The 17,538-nt window shown below is 39.3% G+C and overlaps 1 protein-coding gene across 1 annotated transcript in view; it reads right to left on the bottom strand.

Annotated features, from left to right (window-relative positions):
- Positions 1-17,538, bottom strand: part of CENPP (centromere protein P) — a 273,692-nt gene that overhangs the window by 151,736 nt on the left and 104,418 nt on the right. The window lies entirely within an intron of this gene.

The raw sequence follows: 17,538 nt of genomic DNA, 5'->3' as shown, positions 1-17,538 counted from the left end.
TTTAGTAGAGACGGGGTTTCACCACGCTGGCTAGGCTAGTCTCAAACTCCTGACCTCGTGATCTGCCCGCCTCTGCCTCCCAAAGTGCTGGGATTACAGGTGTGAGCCACTGAGTCTGGCCTAATGTAAATTCTTTTTTTTTTTTTTTTTTTTTTTTTTTTTTTGAGACGGAGTCTCGCTCTGTAGCCCAGGCTGGAGTGCAGTGGCCGGATCTCAGCTCACTGCAAGCTCCGCCTCCCGGGTTCCCGCCATTCTCCGGCCTCAGCCTCCCGAGTAGCTGGGACTACAGGCGCTGCCACCTCGCCCGGCTAGTTTTTTGTATTTCTTAGTAGAGACGGGGTTTCACCGTGTTAGCCAGGATGGTCTCGATCTCCTGACCTCGTGATCCGCCCATCTCGGCCTCCCAAAGTGCTGGGATTACAGGCTTGAGCCACCGCGCCCGGCCGTAAATTCTTAATAACAATACTAAAATACACCGTGTAATTCCCATGCTATGAAAGATAATCACCTTTATATTAAACTACCTCAAAAACAAGATTTTAAATAATTTGGGGGCGAGGGGGAAAGAATAACATTACAGATATACAAGAGATGGAGGGTTTGGATTTCGAGATTAAGAACGGGTAAATATACTCTTCAGAGTGGAGTTACTCAATTTTGGCTCCCTTGACATTTCGGTCATTCTTTGTGGTCATTCATTTTGTGGTCACTCATTTTGGTCATTCTTTGTGGCAGGGGCTGCCCTGTACATCTTTTAGTAGCACCCTGGTCTCTACACACTAGATGGCAGTAACACCTGCATCCCCTGTCCCCCACAGGTTTTTGTTTTTTATTTTGTTAAGAGACAGAGTCTTGCTCTGTTGCCCAGGCTGCAGTGCAGCAGTGTGATCATAGCTTACTGTAGCCACAAACTCCTAGGTTCAAGCAATCCTCCTGCTTCAGGCTTCCAAGTAGCTGGGACTACAAGTGCATACCACTGTGCTCAGCTAAGTTTTTGTGGAGACAGGGTCTCACTTTGTTGCCCAGGCTAATATTGAACTCCTGGCTACAAGTAATCCTCCAAGTCTTAGCCTCCTAAAGTATTAGGATTACAGGCGTGAGCCACTGCGCCCATCCTCCCCTCTACCTCTCCTCTACAGTTCTGACAATCAATTTCTCCACATATTGACAAATGTCACTGAGGGGAGTGGTGGAAGGTAGGGCAAAATCTCAGCAGGTTGCAAACAACAGCTTTACAGGAAAGTTAGTCAACTTCTAAAATGACATATCTGGAAACCTAGAACAAAACTGCTACTTTTTTGAGCAAAAAACGAGGGAAGATCATGGTATGAGTAGAGGGATGATGATAGTATGATTTTAATAATAAAGGTTAACTACCAGTAGTGCTACAACCAGTAGTGCCCAGGGTTGCAGAACTTTGACTTGGAAATCCAGTTCCATTTATAGTCTTGGGCAAGTCACCACCTCTTTGAGCCTGCTTCCTCACCTATAAAGGGTAGGGGTGACAACACTGAACAAGGTTGCTATGAAGAATAAATGATAAAAATATATATGCAATGCTTTGTAAACCATAAACATTTACAAAGAAAAATAAAAGATCATGAAGTCCTTAAAGATAAAAGAAAACAATACTATAATAATCACACAAAAATTAAAATATTCTGAAGTTTCAATTGTTTATAAACAAAATAAACTTTTCTACAATGTAACAAAAAATTGTGATATCATGGCACTTATAAGAACACATGTAAAAGTAAAAAATGTTTATTGACATTGAAAAAACCCAACATCTTGAAATTAATCATTAAAATCATAAGGTAAACACTAAGGTTAGAATAAAAAACAGATTTATCTATGATCTGAATAGTGGAATTTGAAGTAGCTAAGTTAATCTTTTTATAAAAAGAAACGACAAAACCAAAATTTTAAAATACTGGAAATGATTCTTGAAATCCCTGCAATTAATTTACTGAGGTTTATGTTTGTATTTTCCATCTTACAGCTGTTAGCCATTTTTGGTTTTAAGTTTGCAAAAAACAAATCACTAATAAAAATCATAAACAACCAAAACTGCATTAACATTTACTGCCACAAACATATTTTATGGTGAATACAAAATATTAGCCACTGGAAAAATCCATTAAAGACTGAAAACAAGTGACTTACTATTTACTGGGTTTATGACGGACTAAATTACTGAAGTGATTTTCTTTATCATGAGGTATTTAGAAGTCACTAAAACATTTTTTTTTTTTTTTTTTTTCCTGAGATGAGGTGTCTCCACAAATTGTCCAGGCTGGTCTCAAACTCTTAGGCTTAAGCAATCTTCCTGCCTCAGACTCCAGAGTGGATGGGATTATAGGCATGAGCTACCACACCCAGCATTCCAAAAGCTTTTTAAAAAAAATTTCAATTTTGTTCTCCCTTAAGCTGCCATAATATTTCTCTTTCATTCACAATTCCATTACTTTTTGAAAGAATTGCCTTACCTCAGTATTACCTTTCTACTCACATGAACCTTAATCTGTTGCAGCTGACCTAACAATTCTCCTGAATCTATTTTACCAAAATTATCTTATACAAATAACATTAAACAATAATAGCTGATTTTATTAGTCCATTCTCGAACTGCTATAAAGAAATACCCGACACTGGGTAATTTATAAAGAAACAATGTTTAACTAGCTTATGGTTCTGCAGGCTGTATAGGAAGCATGGTGGAGTTTGCTTCCGGGGAGGCCTCAGGAAGCTTCCAATGATGGTGGAAGGAGAAGGGGGAGCAGCATTCCACATGGCTGGAGAAAGGGGAGGTGCCACACACTTTTAAACGACCAGATTTCATGACAACTCACTTACTATCACCAGAACTGCTCCAAGGGGAAAATCCACCCCGATGATCCAATCACCTACCACCAGGCCCCACCTCCAACACTGGAGATTAAAATTTGACATGAGATTTGGGTGGGGACAGATCCAAAACATACCACTGATGTTTAAATAACATTTTCAGACATTCTTATAAATGCCTTACTTTTAATCCTTATAACAACCCTATGAGGTACCTTTACTTATATCTGTTTTTTTAGGTATAGGAGCTAAGGAAATTAAATCACTTGTGGCAGATCTGGGATTTGAATACAGCAGTCTAGTTCCTTGCTTTTAACTATGATGACACACTATTTTTCTTGAAAATCTCTGTTCACTTTGAAATCGCCTTTGCAAATATATCAATGAGAAAATTATGACAGTAAAAAAGATCTGAGCTAACCCAGCCTCCATCTTCCCTTTCCTTAAATTATTACTGTGCTATTGGGCTGAGCTAACTTTGGAAGACATTTAGGCTATAGTTTAAATGATAACAGACCTTGCCCAAAACTCATCTTCTTTTGCAAAGCTAATGAAAGGCCATGAACTTGGGGAAGAGAGGAGACTGATTCTGCTAAGGTGTAGACATAGATTGTCAGCTGTGCCTGCAAATAATATAACTATTGTGGACTGGCTTTTTGAGATACCTTTCCAGGTGTTTTTGCATGGCTGACAACTATGGCTTCACTTGAACCTTCCAATCCAGATGAAATCATAGGATTTCATCTCTGCCCCAACCAACCTGCAGCAAGCCTTGCCTCCCTGACGACTTCCCCAAAACTGCCTTTGAAAATCCCCTAACCCTCAGGAGTTCGAAACCAGCCTGGCCAAAATGGTGAAACCTCGTCTCTACCAAAAATACAAAAAATTAGCTGGGTATAGTGGTGGGCACCTGTAATCCCAGCTACTTGGGAGGCTGAGGCAGGAGAATTGCTTGAACCTGGGAGGCGGAGGTTGCAATGAGCAGAGATTGTGCCACTACACACCAGCCTCCTGGGTGACAGACCAAGACTCTGTCTCAAAAAAAAAAAAAAAGAAAAAGAAAAAGAAAGAAAGAAAAAAAGAAAAACCCCTAACCCACAAGATGATTTGCGTACTAACTCCATCTCCCGCGTGGTGTGGCCAGCCTTGTGACTATTAAACTCTTTCTTTACTACAATGCTGTGGTCTTCATTTGTGCAGCTGGCTGGAAGAAACCCTTGGGCGATTACAACTTTGCTAACACACATTATGCTTTCCCGTTTGTCCTTTAGTGGCAGTGTTCCCCAATATCCTTCACTTGGTATCTTCTCTCTATTCCCTAACAATTTCATCCATTGTAATCATTACCTTTAGGGTGAGTCCTTCAAAATCCACATCTCAAACACTTACCTCATTCACAAGTAGCAAATTTTCACAAGCAAACTTAAACATCTGGTGGCATAAAACTCAATCAAAATGAACATCATAAACAATTTCCTTCAAACTCATAAGGTCCCTATTAACTCTGTTTTTCCTCCTAGCTGTGCAGGTTCTAAACTTCTAGGAGTTGCTCAGCTGATTTCTAATCTTCCTGCATCTCTACGGACAGTCGGGTGCCAGATCCTGCCCTACCTTCTCATGCTTCTTGCATCCATTCCTTCCTTTTTATCCTCAGTCACTGTATCACAATCACATTCTTATTGGAATATGTGAAAGTAAAATAAAATCTCCAGACCCCAAATTCACTATGCCTGGGGTCTACAACCCTAGGGTCATGGACCATAACTGGTACGAACTGGAATACACAGCAGGAGGTGAGCAGTGGGCAAGTGAGTGAAGCTTCATCTGTATCTACAGCCACTTCCCATTGCTTGTGTTACTGCCTGAGCTCCACCTACTGTCAAATCAGCAGTGGCATTAGATTCTCATAGGAGCGCAAACCCTATTATGAACTGCACATGTGAGGGATCTAGGTTGTACGCTCCTTATGAGAATCTACTGTCCGATGACCTGTCACTATCTTCCATCACCCCCAGGTGGGACCATCTAGTTGCAGGAAAACAAGCTTAGGGTTCCTATTGATTCTGCACTATGGTGATCTGTATAATTATTTCATTATATATTACAATGTAATAATAGAAACAAAGTGCACAATAAATGTAATGCAACTGAATCACCCTGAAACCATTCCCTCCTTCCTCATGCCCATCTGTGGAAAAACTGTATTCCACAAAACTGGTCCCTGGTGCCAAAAAGTTTGGGGTTTGCTACACTATGTTAAAGAGGAAAAGTTAAGCTCGAAGCTGAGTCATGCAAGAAACTCATTCCTTTGTTTTGAAACATTTAGAAGGCCAGATGTCCCCACAGGTAGCTACTCTGTTTACTTTATCTTCTGTAAAGTGTTGATTTACTGAGCTGAGATGAATACATAGTTGACTATTCTTCCAGCCCTCCCTTTTTCTCTCCATCTCTTCATTCCTTTTTTTCTCTTTCTTTCTCTCCCTCCCTCTTTCTCTCTCTCTCTCTCTTTTTTTTTTTTTTTTTTTAAGAGACAGAGCCCCACTCTGTTGCCCAGCTTGGTCTGTTCTTTCATATTCTCCAGAGGATTTTAGAAATCTTGGTTGCAAGGACTGTGTGTTAGTCATCTTTGCATCTTCTCTCCCCCTCCCCAAGGCTAACATGCTGCCTTGGTTCAATATATTTTTCTAAATGAAATCACTGAATAATGCTTATTAGTGAAGGAAAAGAAAAAAACTTTATTCACACCTTAGGAACACAATGTGTTTTTATCTGCTATATTCTTCTTTTTGTAGTGTTCTGATAAAAGTCTTACACCATTTTTTTTAGTTACCCCAGGTTGGTGACAGCTCAGATGCTATTATAAATGATCTTTTAAAGTTTTATTTTCCAATTATGTATTGGTAGTATATGGTAAAAATTGATATTTTTATATTGAAATTATAATCAGTAGTCTTGCTAAATTCACTTATTAATTCTAATAGTTTGCTTGTATATTCTTTTGGGATTTCATAAATAAAATTATGTCTACTGTAATTAAAGTTAGTTTTTATTCCTTTTTTCCCTACTTTTGTACCTTTTATTTCTTCTTTTCTGTATCTCACTGCTAGGAGCTCCAGTATAAACCTGAATAGGAGTGATGAAAGTAGACATTCTTATCTTGTTCTCAATTTTGGTGAGAAGAGTTGAGTATTTCCTCATGTTATGTTAGTGGTATTTTTGTAGATACCCTCTATCAAATTAAGTCACCTTCCTAAACATTTTCATCATGATAATGGTGTGTTTAATTGTATCAATTTTTTTTTTTTTTTTTTTTTTTTTGAGACAGAGTCTCGCACTGTCACTCAGGCTGGTGGAGTGCAGTGGCGCAATCTTGGCTCACCGCAAGCTCCACCTCCCGGGTTCACGCCATTCTCCTGCCTCAGCCTCCCGAGTAGCTGGGACTACAGGCGCCGCCACCATGCCTACTTTTTTTTTTTTTTTGTATTTTTAGTAGAGATGGGGTTTCACTGTTTTAGCCAGGATGGTCTCGATCTCCTGACCTCATGATCTGCCCACCTTGGCCTCCCAAAGTGCTGGGATTACAGGTGTGAGCCACTGCGCCCAGCCATATCAAATGTTTTTTATTTACTAAGATGTTCATATAATTTTCTTTTATTCTGTTAATATTATGAATCACAATGGGCTTTTTCAAACCAATTTGGAGTTCCTGGTACAAATCCCACTTGATCATAATGGAGTATCTCTTTTTTTCTTTTTTTTTGAGACAGATTTTAATTCTTGTTGTCCAGGCTGGAGTGCAATGGCACAATCTCGGCTCACTGCAACCTCTGCTTCCCAGGTTCAAGTGATTCTCCTGCCTCAGCCTCCCAAGTGGCTGGGATTACAGGCATGCGCCACCATGCTTGGCGAATTTTTAAATTTTTAGTAGAGATGGGTTTTCTCCATGTTGGTCTGGCTGGTCTCGAACGCCTGACCTCCGGAGATTTGCCCACCTTGGCCTCCCAAAGTGCTAGGATTATAGGTGTGAGCCACTGTGCCCAGCCTCATTTTTATATATATCTAAATTTTAACTTACAATGTTTTATTTACTATTTGTGGTTTACTGGCCTACAATTTTATTTTCTTGTGATGCTCTTGTCAAATTTTGGTGTAGGGGTTATTTTGGCCTTAGAAAGAATACCTCCCTCTACTTTTTAAAACATTAACTACAATACAATTACCATACCAAAAAATAATTGACACTATTTCCTTATATCATCAAACTCACCAAATGTTCAACTTGCCAACTATTCCACAATTTTTAAACTCCTTTGTCTGTTTGAGTCAGTATCCAAACAAGGGCACACAGATGTCATAAGCTGATATATGTTTTAAGTCTTTGTTTTGTTTTGCTTTGTTTCCTAAGAGTCTCACTCTGGCACCCAGGCTGGAGTGCAGTGGTGCGATCTCGGCTCACTGCAACCTCCACCTCCACGGTTCAAGTGATTCTCGTGCCTCAGCCTCCTGAGCAGCTGGGACTACAGGCACGCGCTACCACGCCAGGCTAATTTTTGTATTTTTTGTAGAGGTGGAGTCTTGTTATGTTGCTCAGGCTGGTCTTGAACTCCTGGGCTCAAGTGATCCACCTGCCTCGGCCTCTCAAAGTGTGGGGATTACAGGTGTGAGCAACTGCACCTGGTCAATATACCTTTTAAGTCTTTTTCAACCTATACATTTCCCCTTCATCCCTTTTTTTCTTCCTTACATTTAATCTGATGGAGAAACCAAGTTGTTTGCTTCACCAGGCATTTCCCACAGTCTAGATTTTCCTGATTGCGTACTTGTGGTGTACTTTAACATATTCCTCTGTCCGCTGCATTTCCTATAAATTAGTAGTTGAATCCATATTGACTTCTTATAAATTTTCTATTGATGTTTAATATATGTATAGAAAAGTACATAGATGATAAATATGTAGCTTGATTAATTTTAACACTGTAGTTACATGTCATGTAACTAACATCCAAAAGTATGACTAATAAAAGATGAAAATTCATGTACTTGTTTTTTATTAACCTTTTCTTAAACATACATATAGCTCACATTTATTTCAATGTTTAATATTAGATATGTTTTGCGTCTTTATTAGGAAGTTCGGTGACAATTTTATAACCAGAAATATGCCACAGGAACTTAACACTTGTTTGGTAACAATTAGCCTATGGTAAAATCGGTTTCATTATATGTCATTTCACTTAAAGTCTCAGTTTCAAAGAACCCACTGATGATAAATGAGGACTTACTGAACAACAGTCTTGGTTTTACCATGGGGGATATGTTTTAAGACATCCCCTGTAGATGCCTAAAACCACAGCAAGTACAAAACCTGATTGTTGTCAACCAAAACACATTTCTGCTCACGTCTTCCACTCACAGATTTAATGCCTTTTCCCTCTTAACTAAATACTTATGCATGAATTGTGATCATAACTTTCAGTCTGAGGTACAACAAGAAAATAAACTAGTTTCTTTTTCCTTCTTCACAATTTTACAGATAGGAGATGTGGTCTTAGCACTCTCACCACACCATTCTTTTTCTTTCCTTATTAATTGAGAACATTTACCTTTTCACTTAAGGGAAGCACTTTATAGATCAAGCTTGTCCAACCCATAGCCATGGCCCACTGCAGCCCAGGATGGCTTTGAATGTGGCCCAACGCAAATTCATAAACTTTCTTAAAACATGATGAGTTTTTCCAGGATTTATTTATTTATTTATTTAAACTCATCAGCTATCACTAGTGTTAGTGTGTTTTATGTGTGGCCCATGACAATTCTTATTCTTCCAACGTGGTCCAGGGAAGCCAGAAGATTGGACACCCTTGTTACAGATTCTCTTTGACATAAGGGTTACTACAACATAAGCACTAGGATACCATGACAGGTGATCTAATAACCCTAAGTGACTAACGGGAAGGGAGTATATATAGTGTGGATATGTTCCACAAAGGGATGATTTATGTCCTGGGCTAGACAGAGCTGGACAACACGGGACTTCATCGGGCTACTCAAAAGAGCATGCAATTTGAAATTTATGAATTATTTATTTCTGGAATTTTCCATTTAATATTTTTGGACCATGGTTGACCACGGGTAACTAAAATGGGGGAAAGCAAAACTGTGGATAAGGGGAGGCCACTGCAACTATTAATCTGAATAAACGTAAGTAACAGATTCTCTATATTCACCATGCTTATCCATACTTACAATCATTTCAATACTTTGAAGACCAAAGAGTTCCTTTCACCCAAATGGTACTTGTGGCAATATTACATAATTCTACAGAAAATATAGAGGGGATCAGACCAATAAGACACAAGGGCATTCCAAGAATTTTAACATGGGATTGAGAAAGAGGACTAGATACAAAGTGATATCCCATAAAATAAGAGGAAGACAAACAGAAGGTGGCATAGAAAGCCAAAGGAGCCACACAAGTTTAGATGTGGAGCAGCCTCATTGAAACCTCTTCATTTTAAGATTATAAAACTGATTCTCCAGAGAGACAGGTGACTTAAGACCACCAACTCATGAAAAGCTGTGGCCAGGGCCTCCCACAGTCAGCCACTGTGACTTCATAGCTAGTGTGGGCCGGGGGGCGGGGGGGCGGTTTCTACAATTTCTGTTTATTTGGAAACACAGAATAGCTTATTGCTTATTTCCCACATATTTTAAAAATGTACGCATTTTAAACGATTTTTTCCAAAAATAAGCCCATTAAATTTACTGAAAAAAATTACCTAATTTTCACCATGGGAGGGCAGTCTTATTCTAATAAGTTATAGAAGTCTGAAAATAAAGACATCAAAGCCAGGTCTACTTTAAAATAGTCTTAAACCACTGCTAATTATATTTTAAAAATTTAGATAATAACATCTAACTAGAAGAAAAAATAACAACACAGAATCTGACTAATAAAAATACTTAGGAAAACAAAAAGATGAAATATTTGAAAACTAGGACAAACAGAATTGTGCTTCATATACGAAAGAATCTAAGTCACTTCACCGTACTGGAAAACCTTAATAAGAACAAAAGAACAGCACCACGCATTTACTAAGGTCATACCATGTAACAATAACAAATGAAGCAGATTATTGATTGATTGATTGATTGATTGGTTGGTTGACTGAGATGGAGTCTCGCTGTCACCCAGGCTGCAATGCAGTAATGCAACCTCGGCTTTGCAACCTCTGCCTCCCAGGTTCAGGAGATTCTCCCACCTCAGCCTCCCAAGAAGCTGAGATTACAGGCACATGCCACCATGCCCAGTTAACTTTTATATTTTTAGTAGCGACGGGGTTTCACCATGTTGGCCAGGCTGGCCTCAAACTCCTGACCTCAAGTGATCCACCTGCCTTGGCCTCTCACGGTGCTGGGATTCCAGGCAAGAACCACCACACCCAGTCAAAAATGAAGCAGTTTAAATGCAATGTTTAAATACTAAGCACTCAATCATCATGAAATCTTATGATGGTAGATGTAGACACACCAATCTCAAAAATTATATGAAAATGCAAAGGACTTACAACAGTGAAAACAATTTGGAAAAAGAACAACAAAATTAGAGGATGTATACTCCCCAATGGCAAAACTTACTGTAAAACTACCCTAATTAGGAGAGCGTGAGACTGGTATAAGGCAGACACACAGATCAATAGAACAGAACTTTTTAACATGTCTTTTTACAATTGTCTTTTTAAAGACAATTAAAAAGTTAAAATTAAAAAAGTTAAAAGACAACTTTTAACAATTGTCTTTTTAACAAATGGTGCAGAGACAATTGGATATTCATATGCAAAAAAGTGAACTTAGATCCTAATCTCACACCACACACAAAAATTAAATCAAAGTAGATCATAGACCTAAACATAAGAGATAAAACTTATAAAACTTCTGAAAGAAACAGGAAAAAATATTTAAGACCTTAGGCAAAGAGTTCTTAGACTTGATACCAAAAGCATGAATAATAAAAGTTAAAAATTCATAAACTGGTCCCAGTGCAGTGGCTGACGTCTGTAATCCCAGCACTATGGGAAGCTGAGGTGGGAGGATTGCTTGAGCCTAGGAGTTCAAGACCAGACTGGGCGACATAGGGAGACCTCATCTCTACAAACAATAAAAAAAATTAGCCAGGTGTGGAGGCACATGTCTGTGGTCTCAGCTACTCGAGATGCTGAGGAGGGAGAATCACTGGAGGTTGAGGTGGGAGGATCACTTGAGCCTGGGAGGTTAAAGTTGCAGTAAGTTGTGATTGCGCCACTGCACACCAGCCTGGGCAACAGTAAGACAGTGTCTCCAAAAGATAATTTATAAATTAGACTTTATAAAATTAATATTTATGTGTCAAAAGGCTATTAAGAAGATGAAAAGCCTGGGCACAAGGGCTCATGCCTGTAATCCCAACACTTTGGGAGGAGAGTGGATCGCTTAAGCCCAGGAATTCAAGATCAGCTTGAGCAACATGGCAAAACCCTCTCTACAAAAAATACAAAAATTAGCTGGGTGTGATGGCATATGCCTGTGGTCTCAGCTACTCGGGAGGCTGAGGTGGGAAGATTACTTGAGCCCAGGAGGCGGAAGTTTCAGTGAACCAAGAACCTACTACTGCATTCCAGCCTGGGCAACAAAGCAAGCCTCTGTCAAAAAAAAAAAAAAAAAAAAAAAAAGAAAAGAAAAAAGACAAAAAGAAAGAAAAAGACTAATCATACACTAGAAGAAAAATATTACAAGCTATATATTTGATAAAGGACTTATATCCAGAATATAAAAGAACCCTTACAACGTATAATAAGACAAAAACCCAATTAAAAAAGGCAAACTGGGGGCTGGGTGTGGAGGCTTATGCTTGTAATCCCAGCACTTTGGGAGGCCGAGGTGGGCAGATCACTAGGTCAGGAGATCGAGACCATCCTGGCTAACACAGTGAAACCCTGCCTCTACCAAAAATACAAAAAATTAGCCAGGAATGGTGGCGGGCACCTGTAGTCCCAGCTACTCAGGAGGCTGAGGCAGGAGAATGGCGTGAACCCGGAAGGCGGAGCTTGCAGTGAGCCCAGATCGTGCCACTGCACTCCAGCCTGGGTAACATAGCGAGACTCTGCCTCAAAAAAAAAAAAAAAAAGAAAAGAAAAGAAAAGGGCAAATTGATATACAGTTTTAATGTAATTCCTACCAAAATCCCAGCAATATTTACTTTATTTATTTTTGAGACGGAGTTTCCCTCTTCTTGCCCAGGCAGGATTGCAAAGGCATGAGCTCTGCTCACTGCAAACTCTGCCCCCTGGGTTTGAGTGATTCTCCTGTCTCAGCCTCCTGAGTAGCTGGGTTTACAGGCACCTGCCACCATGCCCGGCTAATTTTTTTGTATTTTTAGTAGAGATGGGGTTTCACCATGTTGGCCAGGCTGGTCTTGAACTCCTGTCCTCAAGTGATCCGCCTGCCTTAGCCTCCCAAAGTGCTGGGATTACAAGTGTGAGCCACCACACGTGGCCAGATTTCTTATAGACACAGACAAGATCATTCTAAAATTTATAAAGAAAGGCAAAGGAACTAGAACAGCCAAAATAATTCTGAAAAAAGAATACAGTGAGAAAAATCATTCTACTTGATTTCAAGACTTATGATACAACTATAGTAATCAAGACTAGGTTGTGTTGTCAGGAAGACAGACATATAAATAAAGAGAACTGAAAAAGAAAAGCCAGATATAGCATTGAGTGCAGACAATTTATTTTTGACATAGGCACCAAAGCAATTACTGAAGGAAAGACAGTCTTTTAAAAAAATGGTACCAGAGCAATTGAATATCCATAAAAAAACCTCTCAAACCCTATATAAACATTAACTCAAAATGAATCATAAAAGTAAAATGTCAAGCTATACTTTTAGAAAATAACATAGATGAAAATCTTTGAGAGCTAGGATTTTGTAAAGAGTTCTTAGATATGACAACAAAAGCATGATCCATAAAAGAAAAAAAGAATCAATAAACTGGACTTCACCAAAATTTAAAACTTTTGCTCTCTGAAAGATGCTAAGAAGATGAAAAGGCATGCAACAGAATGGAGAAAATCTTTGCAAACTACATATCCTACAAAGGTACTCCTAGTTCTAGTATCTAGAACTCATGAAACGCAATAGCAAATGAACAATTCAATGGGAAAATGGGCAAAGGACACGAACAGACATTTCACTAAAGAGAATACACAGATAGCAAATAAGCACATGAAAAGATTCTGAACATCATTAGCTACTTGGGAAATGCAAATTAAAACCACAGTAATATATCACTACATACCTATTAGAATGGCTAAAATAAAAATGTGTTAAAACATCAAATGCTAGTGAGGATGTCGAGAAACTGAATCACTCATACGCTGTTCGTGGGAATGTAAAATGGTACAGCTGTTTTGGAAAATAGTTTGGCATGTTTTTAAAAACTAAACATGCACTTACCGTATGACCCAGCAATTATACTCGGGGCATGTACCCAAGAGAAATGAAGACTCATGTTGACACAAAAACCTGTACATGAATGTTTAGAACAAGTTTATTAGTATTAGCCCAAACTGGAGGCAGCCTAGATGTTTTTTCAGTGGACAGTTAAACCAACAGTGGTACATCTATTTCATGGAATATCACTCAGTAATAAAAAGGAATAAACCAGTGATACATGCAGCACCTCAAATGAATCCTCAGAGAATTACGTTTAGTGACACATTTCCAAAAGGTTATATATTGTATGATTCCATTTCTATAACATTCCTGAAATATCAAAACTGTAAAAATTGAGAAAAGATTAGTGGTTGCCAGGGGCTAAAGGTGAAGGGGGAAGAGCAAGAGATTTATGTACCTATAAAAGGGCAACATGTTAAACTCTTGCAGGGATAAAAATGTTCTATAATTCTACTATCTCAACTTCAACATCCTGATTGTAATACTGTACCACAGTTTTGCAAGATGTTATCATTAGGGGAAACTGGGTAAAAGGTACATGGGATCTTTCTGTATTATTTCTCATAACTGCATGTGACTCAATAATGAAATCAAAATAACATTTTTCATTAAAAAGTAAATGATTGCAGTAGAATCTAAGGTAATAGGAGAAATCAACACCAGGGCCCACTTGAGAATGGTTTTATAAAATGGTCAGACAGTATTTTTAATCACTCTCAACCTTGGGGATTTATAAATAAAACAAAATGAAAAATAAGGGTTATAAAGACAAACATCTGAATCTTGAAAAAGATGACTGTAGATTGCCTGATGAGAGTTTCATCCCTGGACTATGTCTACCAAGCACTGCCAAAACACATATAAGGTTGTACACAGTGTACAGTATACTTTGTATTTTATTTTTGAGATGGGAGTCTCGCTCTGCTGTCTAGGCTGGAGTGCAGGGGCGTGATCTTGGCTCACTGCAATCTCCACCTCCCAGGTTCAAGCAATTCTCCTGCCTCAGCCTCCTGAGTAGCTGGGATTACAGGCGTACACCACCATGCTACACTAATTTTGTATTTTTAATAGAGATGGGGTTTCACCATGTCACCCAGCTGGTCTTGAACTTCTTGAACTCCTGACCTCAAGTGATCTGCCCGCTTCAGGCTCCCAAAGTGCTGGGATTACAGGTGTGAGCCACCGCACCAGGCTCAGAAAACTTTAAAATATTAAGGTTTGAACCGTCTTGCATCTCTGGATGTTTTCCTCCAAATTTAACAATTCCTTTTTTTTTTTTTTTGAGACGGAGTCTCGCTCTGTCACCTAGGCTGGAGTGCAGTGGCCGGATCTCAGCTCACTGTAAGCTCCGCCTCCCAGGTTCACGCCATTCTCCTGCCTCAGCCTCCCGAGTAGCTGGGACTACAGGCGCCTGCCACCGCGCCCGGCTAAGTTTTTTTTTTTGTATTTTTAGTAGAGACGGGGTTTCACTGTGTTAGCCAGGATGGTCTCGATCTCCTGACCTCGTGATCCGCCCGTCTTGGCCTCCCAAAGTGCTGGGATTACAGGCTTGAGCCACCGCGCCCGGCAACAATTCCTTTTTTTTTAAGTTTTACTTTTCTGAATGAGATTTTATCCCAATATTTGTTAAAAACATGATTCTTTCTCCGCTGACTTACCTTTGGCAAAAATAAATTAATCAGAAATTTGTAAGCCTATATCTGAACTTTATTCCACTGCTCAAGTGTCTATCCTTTTGCCAATGCTTTATTTAGATCTTCCTCAATGTTTGCAATTTTCAGCATGCAATTCTTACACAAATCTTATTAGATGTTAACTAAATATTTCCATCTCCAATTATTCATTCTTTTTCTTTTTTTTGAGAAGGAGTCTCGCCCAGTCGCCCAGGCTGAAATGCAGGGGCACAATCTCGGCTCACTACAACCTTGGTCTACTGGGTTCAAGCGATTCTTCTGCCTCAGCCTCCCAAGTAGCTGGGACTACAGGTATGCGCCACCACGCCCAGCTAATTTTTGTATTTTTCGTAGAGATGGGGTTTCACCACATTGGCCAGGCTGGTCTTGAACTCCTGACCGTGTGATCCACCGACCTCGGCCTCCCAAAGTGTTGGGATTACAGGGGTGAACCACCACGCCCGGTCTCCAATTATTCATTCTAGTATATAGAAATAACATTGATTTTTGTACACTGACTTCAATCTTTGCAAAGCTAGAATTACTGTGCTTTGGGAATGATATTTAAAGGAAGGTGAGCACAAAGTGTAAGATATGTGTATTTTAAACAGTTGATGTTTAAAAAAATGTATACTTGTTTTTTTTTTTTAAGATGAAGTCTTGCTCTGTCACCCAGGCTGGAGTGTGATGGTACAATCTTGGCTCACTGCAACCTCTGCTTCCCGGGTTCAAGTGATTCTCCTGCCTTAGCCTCCCAAGTAGCTGGGATTACAGGCATGCACCACTGAGCCCAGCTAATTTTTGTAGTTTTAGTAGAGTTGGGGTTTTGCCATGTTGACCACACTGGTCTTGAACTTCTGACCTCAAGTGATCCGCCTGCTTCGGCCTCCCAAAGTGCTGGGATTACAGGCCGTGAGCTACCACACCCAGCCTAGGGTACATTTTTGTAATTAAATTTTCATTGTTTTCATAGCAATCATTTATAAAACATTCCAGATGTTTTATAATAATGTTTTATAAATGTATCTCAAACTATATAATCCCTTATTAACTTATAGAAGGTAATCTTTCTGCTTAATGTACCTTTTACCCACATTAGAGAAGAAAAAAAGGTATCAGGCTGCCTTACAAAAAAACCAAATGTAATTAGGGAGACTCACTGTGTGTACCAAGTACCAGTCAAACAGAAAAGTGATTGCGGGAGGAATTTACTCCTCCTTCCTTGTTATGGTTTTAATGTTTGTCTCCTCCAAAAATCATGTTGAAACCTAACTGCCATCATAACAGTATTAAGAGGTGGGAACTTTAAGAAGTATTTAGGTTATCTGATGCTGTTATTACAGGAGTGGAACCACCCCCTCTTGCTCTCTTTAACCCAGCAAGAAGTCCCTTGCCAAATGCTGGTGCCTTGATCTTGGACTTCGCAATCTCTAGAACTGTGAGGAAATAAATTCCTGTTCATTATAAATTATTCAGTGTGTGGTATTCTGTTATAGTAGCAAAAGATGAACTAAGGCACTCCCCAAATGCCTTTTTGCTTTGTGGTATCTCAGGGTATCTTTTTTATTTAATCGAAGAAAAAATAAATCAATACCATGAAAGATTCAAGTCCAAAAGGTTTTTGTATCTTTTTCCTGCCCTTTCCTCCAATTATCTAATACGATGGATTATGTATTCCCCAAATTAAAGGGTCTACTTCTATCTGCACCTCCTCAACAACAAAAGTATTTCCCAATGATTTCACCAAGTAAAATGCATCTTTCCACCCTTTCCTAGTCCTGAAAATGTGATTTCTAAAAGTACAAAGTACTCAGTACTAGTCATTGTAGAGGAAACTTTGAATTAATTATGTAGAAAATCATTTTTTAATTGTGTATATAATTTTGGGACTTTGCTTCTGTGAGGGTGGAGTACTGGCTACTCCCCGTGCCTATGAGTGCTCTCTTGCTTTTTCTGCAGCCTGTGATTGGTTGTGTGCTGGCTTTTATACCCAACCCTCCTTATTTGGCGAGGATTCTATGATATCTTCTAGTTTTGTTGTCATGTGGCTTATTGATTTGAAATGTACTTTCATCTCATGTGGTTTATAGGAGCTAACTGAAAGACCAAACAATAAATAGTCCAGCTGTCTAGATACTAAAGATTTACAAAATGTCTTTCAAACAAACAGCTAGTCTCTCAAAAGCAATTAAAGAGAAGGTCAAATTACCATATTCTTTTTTCTTTTTTTTTTTGAGATGGAGTTTCACTGCAACCTCTGCCTCCCAGGTTCAAGCGATTCTCCTGCCTCAGCCTCCCGAGCGGCTGGGATTACAGGCGCCCATCACCATGCCCAGCTAATTTTTATCTTTTTAGTAGAGACCAGGTTTTGCCATGTTGGCCAGGCTGGTCTCGAACTCCTGACCTCAGGTGATCCACCTGCCTCAGCTTCCCAAAGTGCTGGGATTACAGGCGTGAGCCACTGAGCCCGGCCAAAATTACCATTTTCATATGAACCACATGTGCCTAAAAAATTCAAGAG

This window comes from Macaca thibetana, chromosome 15 (assembly GCF_024542745.1).
Source record: "Macaca thibetana thibetana isolate TM-01 chromosome 15, ASM2454274v1, whole genome shotgun sequence".
In the NCBI taxonomy this organism is placed as follows: Eukaryota; Metazoa; Chordata; class Mammalia; order Primates; family Cercopithecidae; genus Macaca; species Macaca thibetana.
The sequence above is the reverse complement of the archived record's forward strand: the minus strand, read 5'-3'. Positions and strand labels throughout refer to the sequence as shown.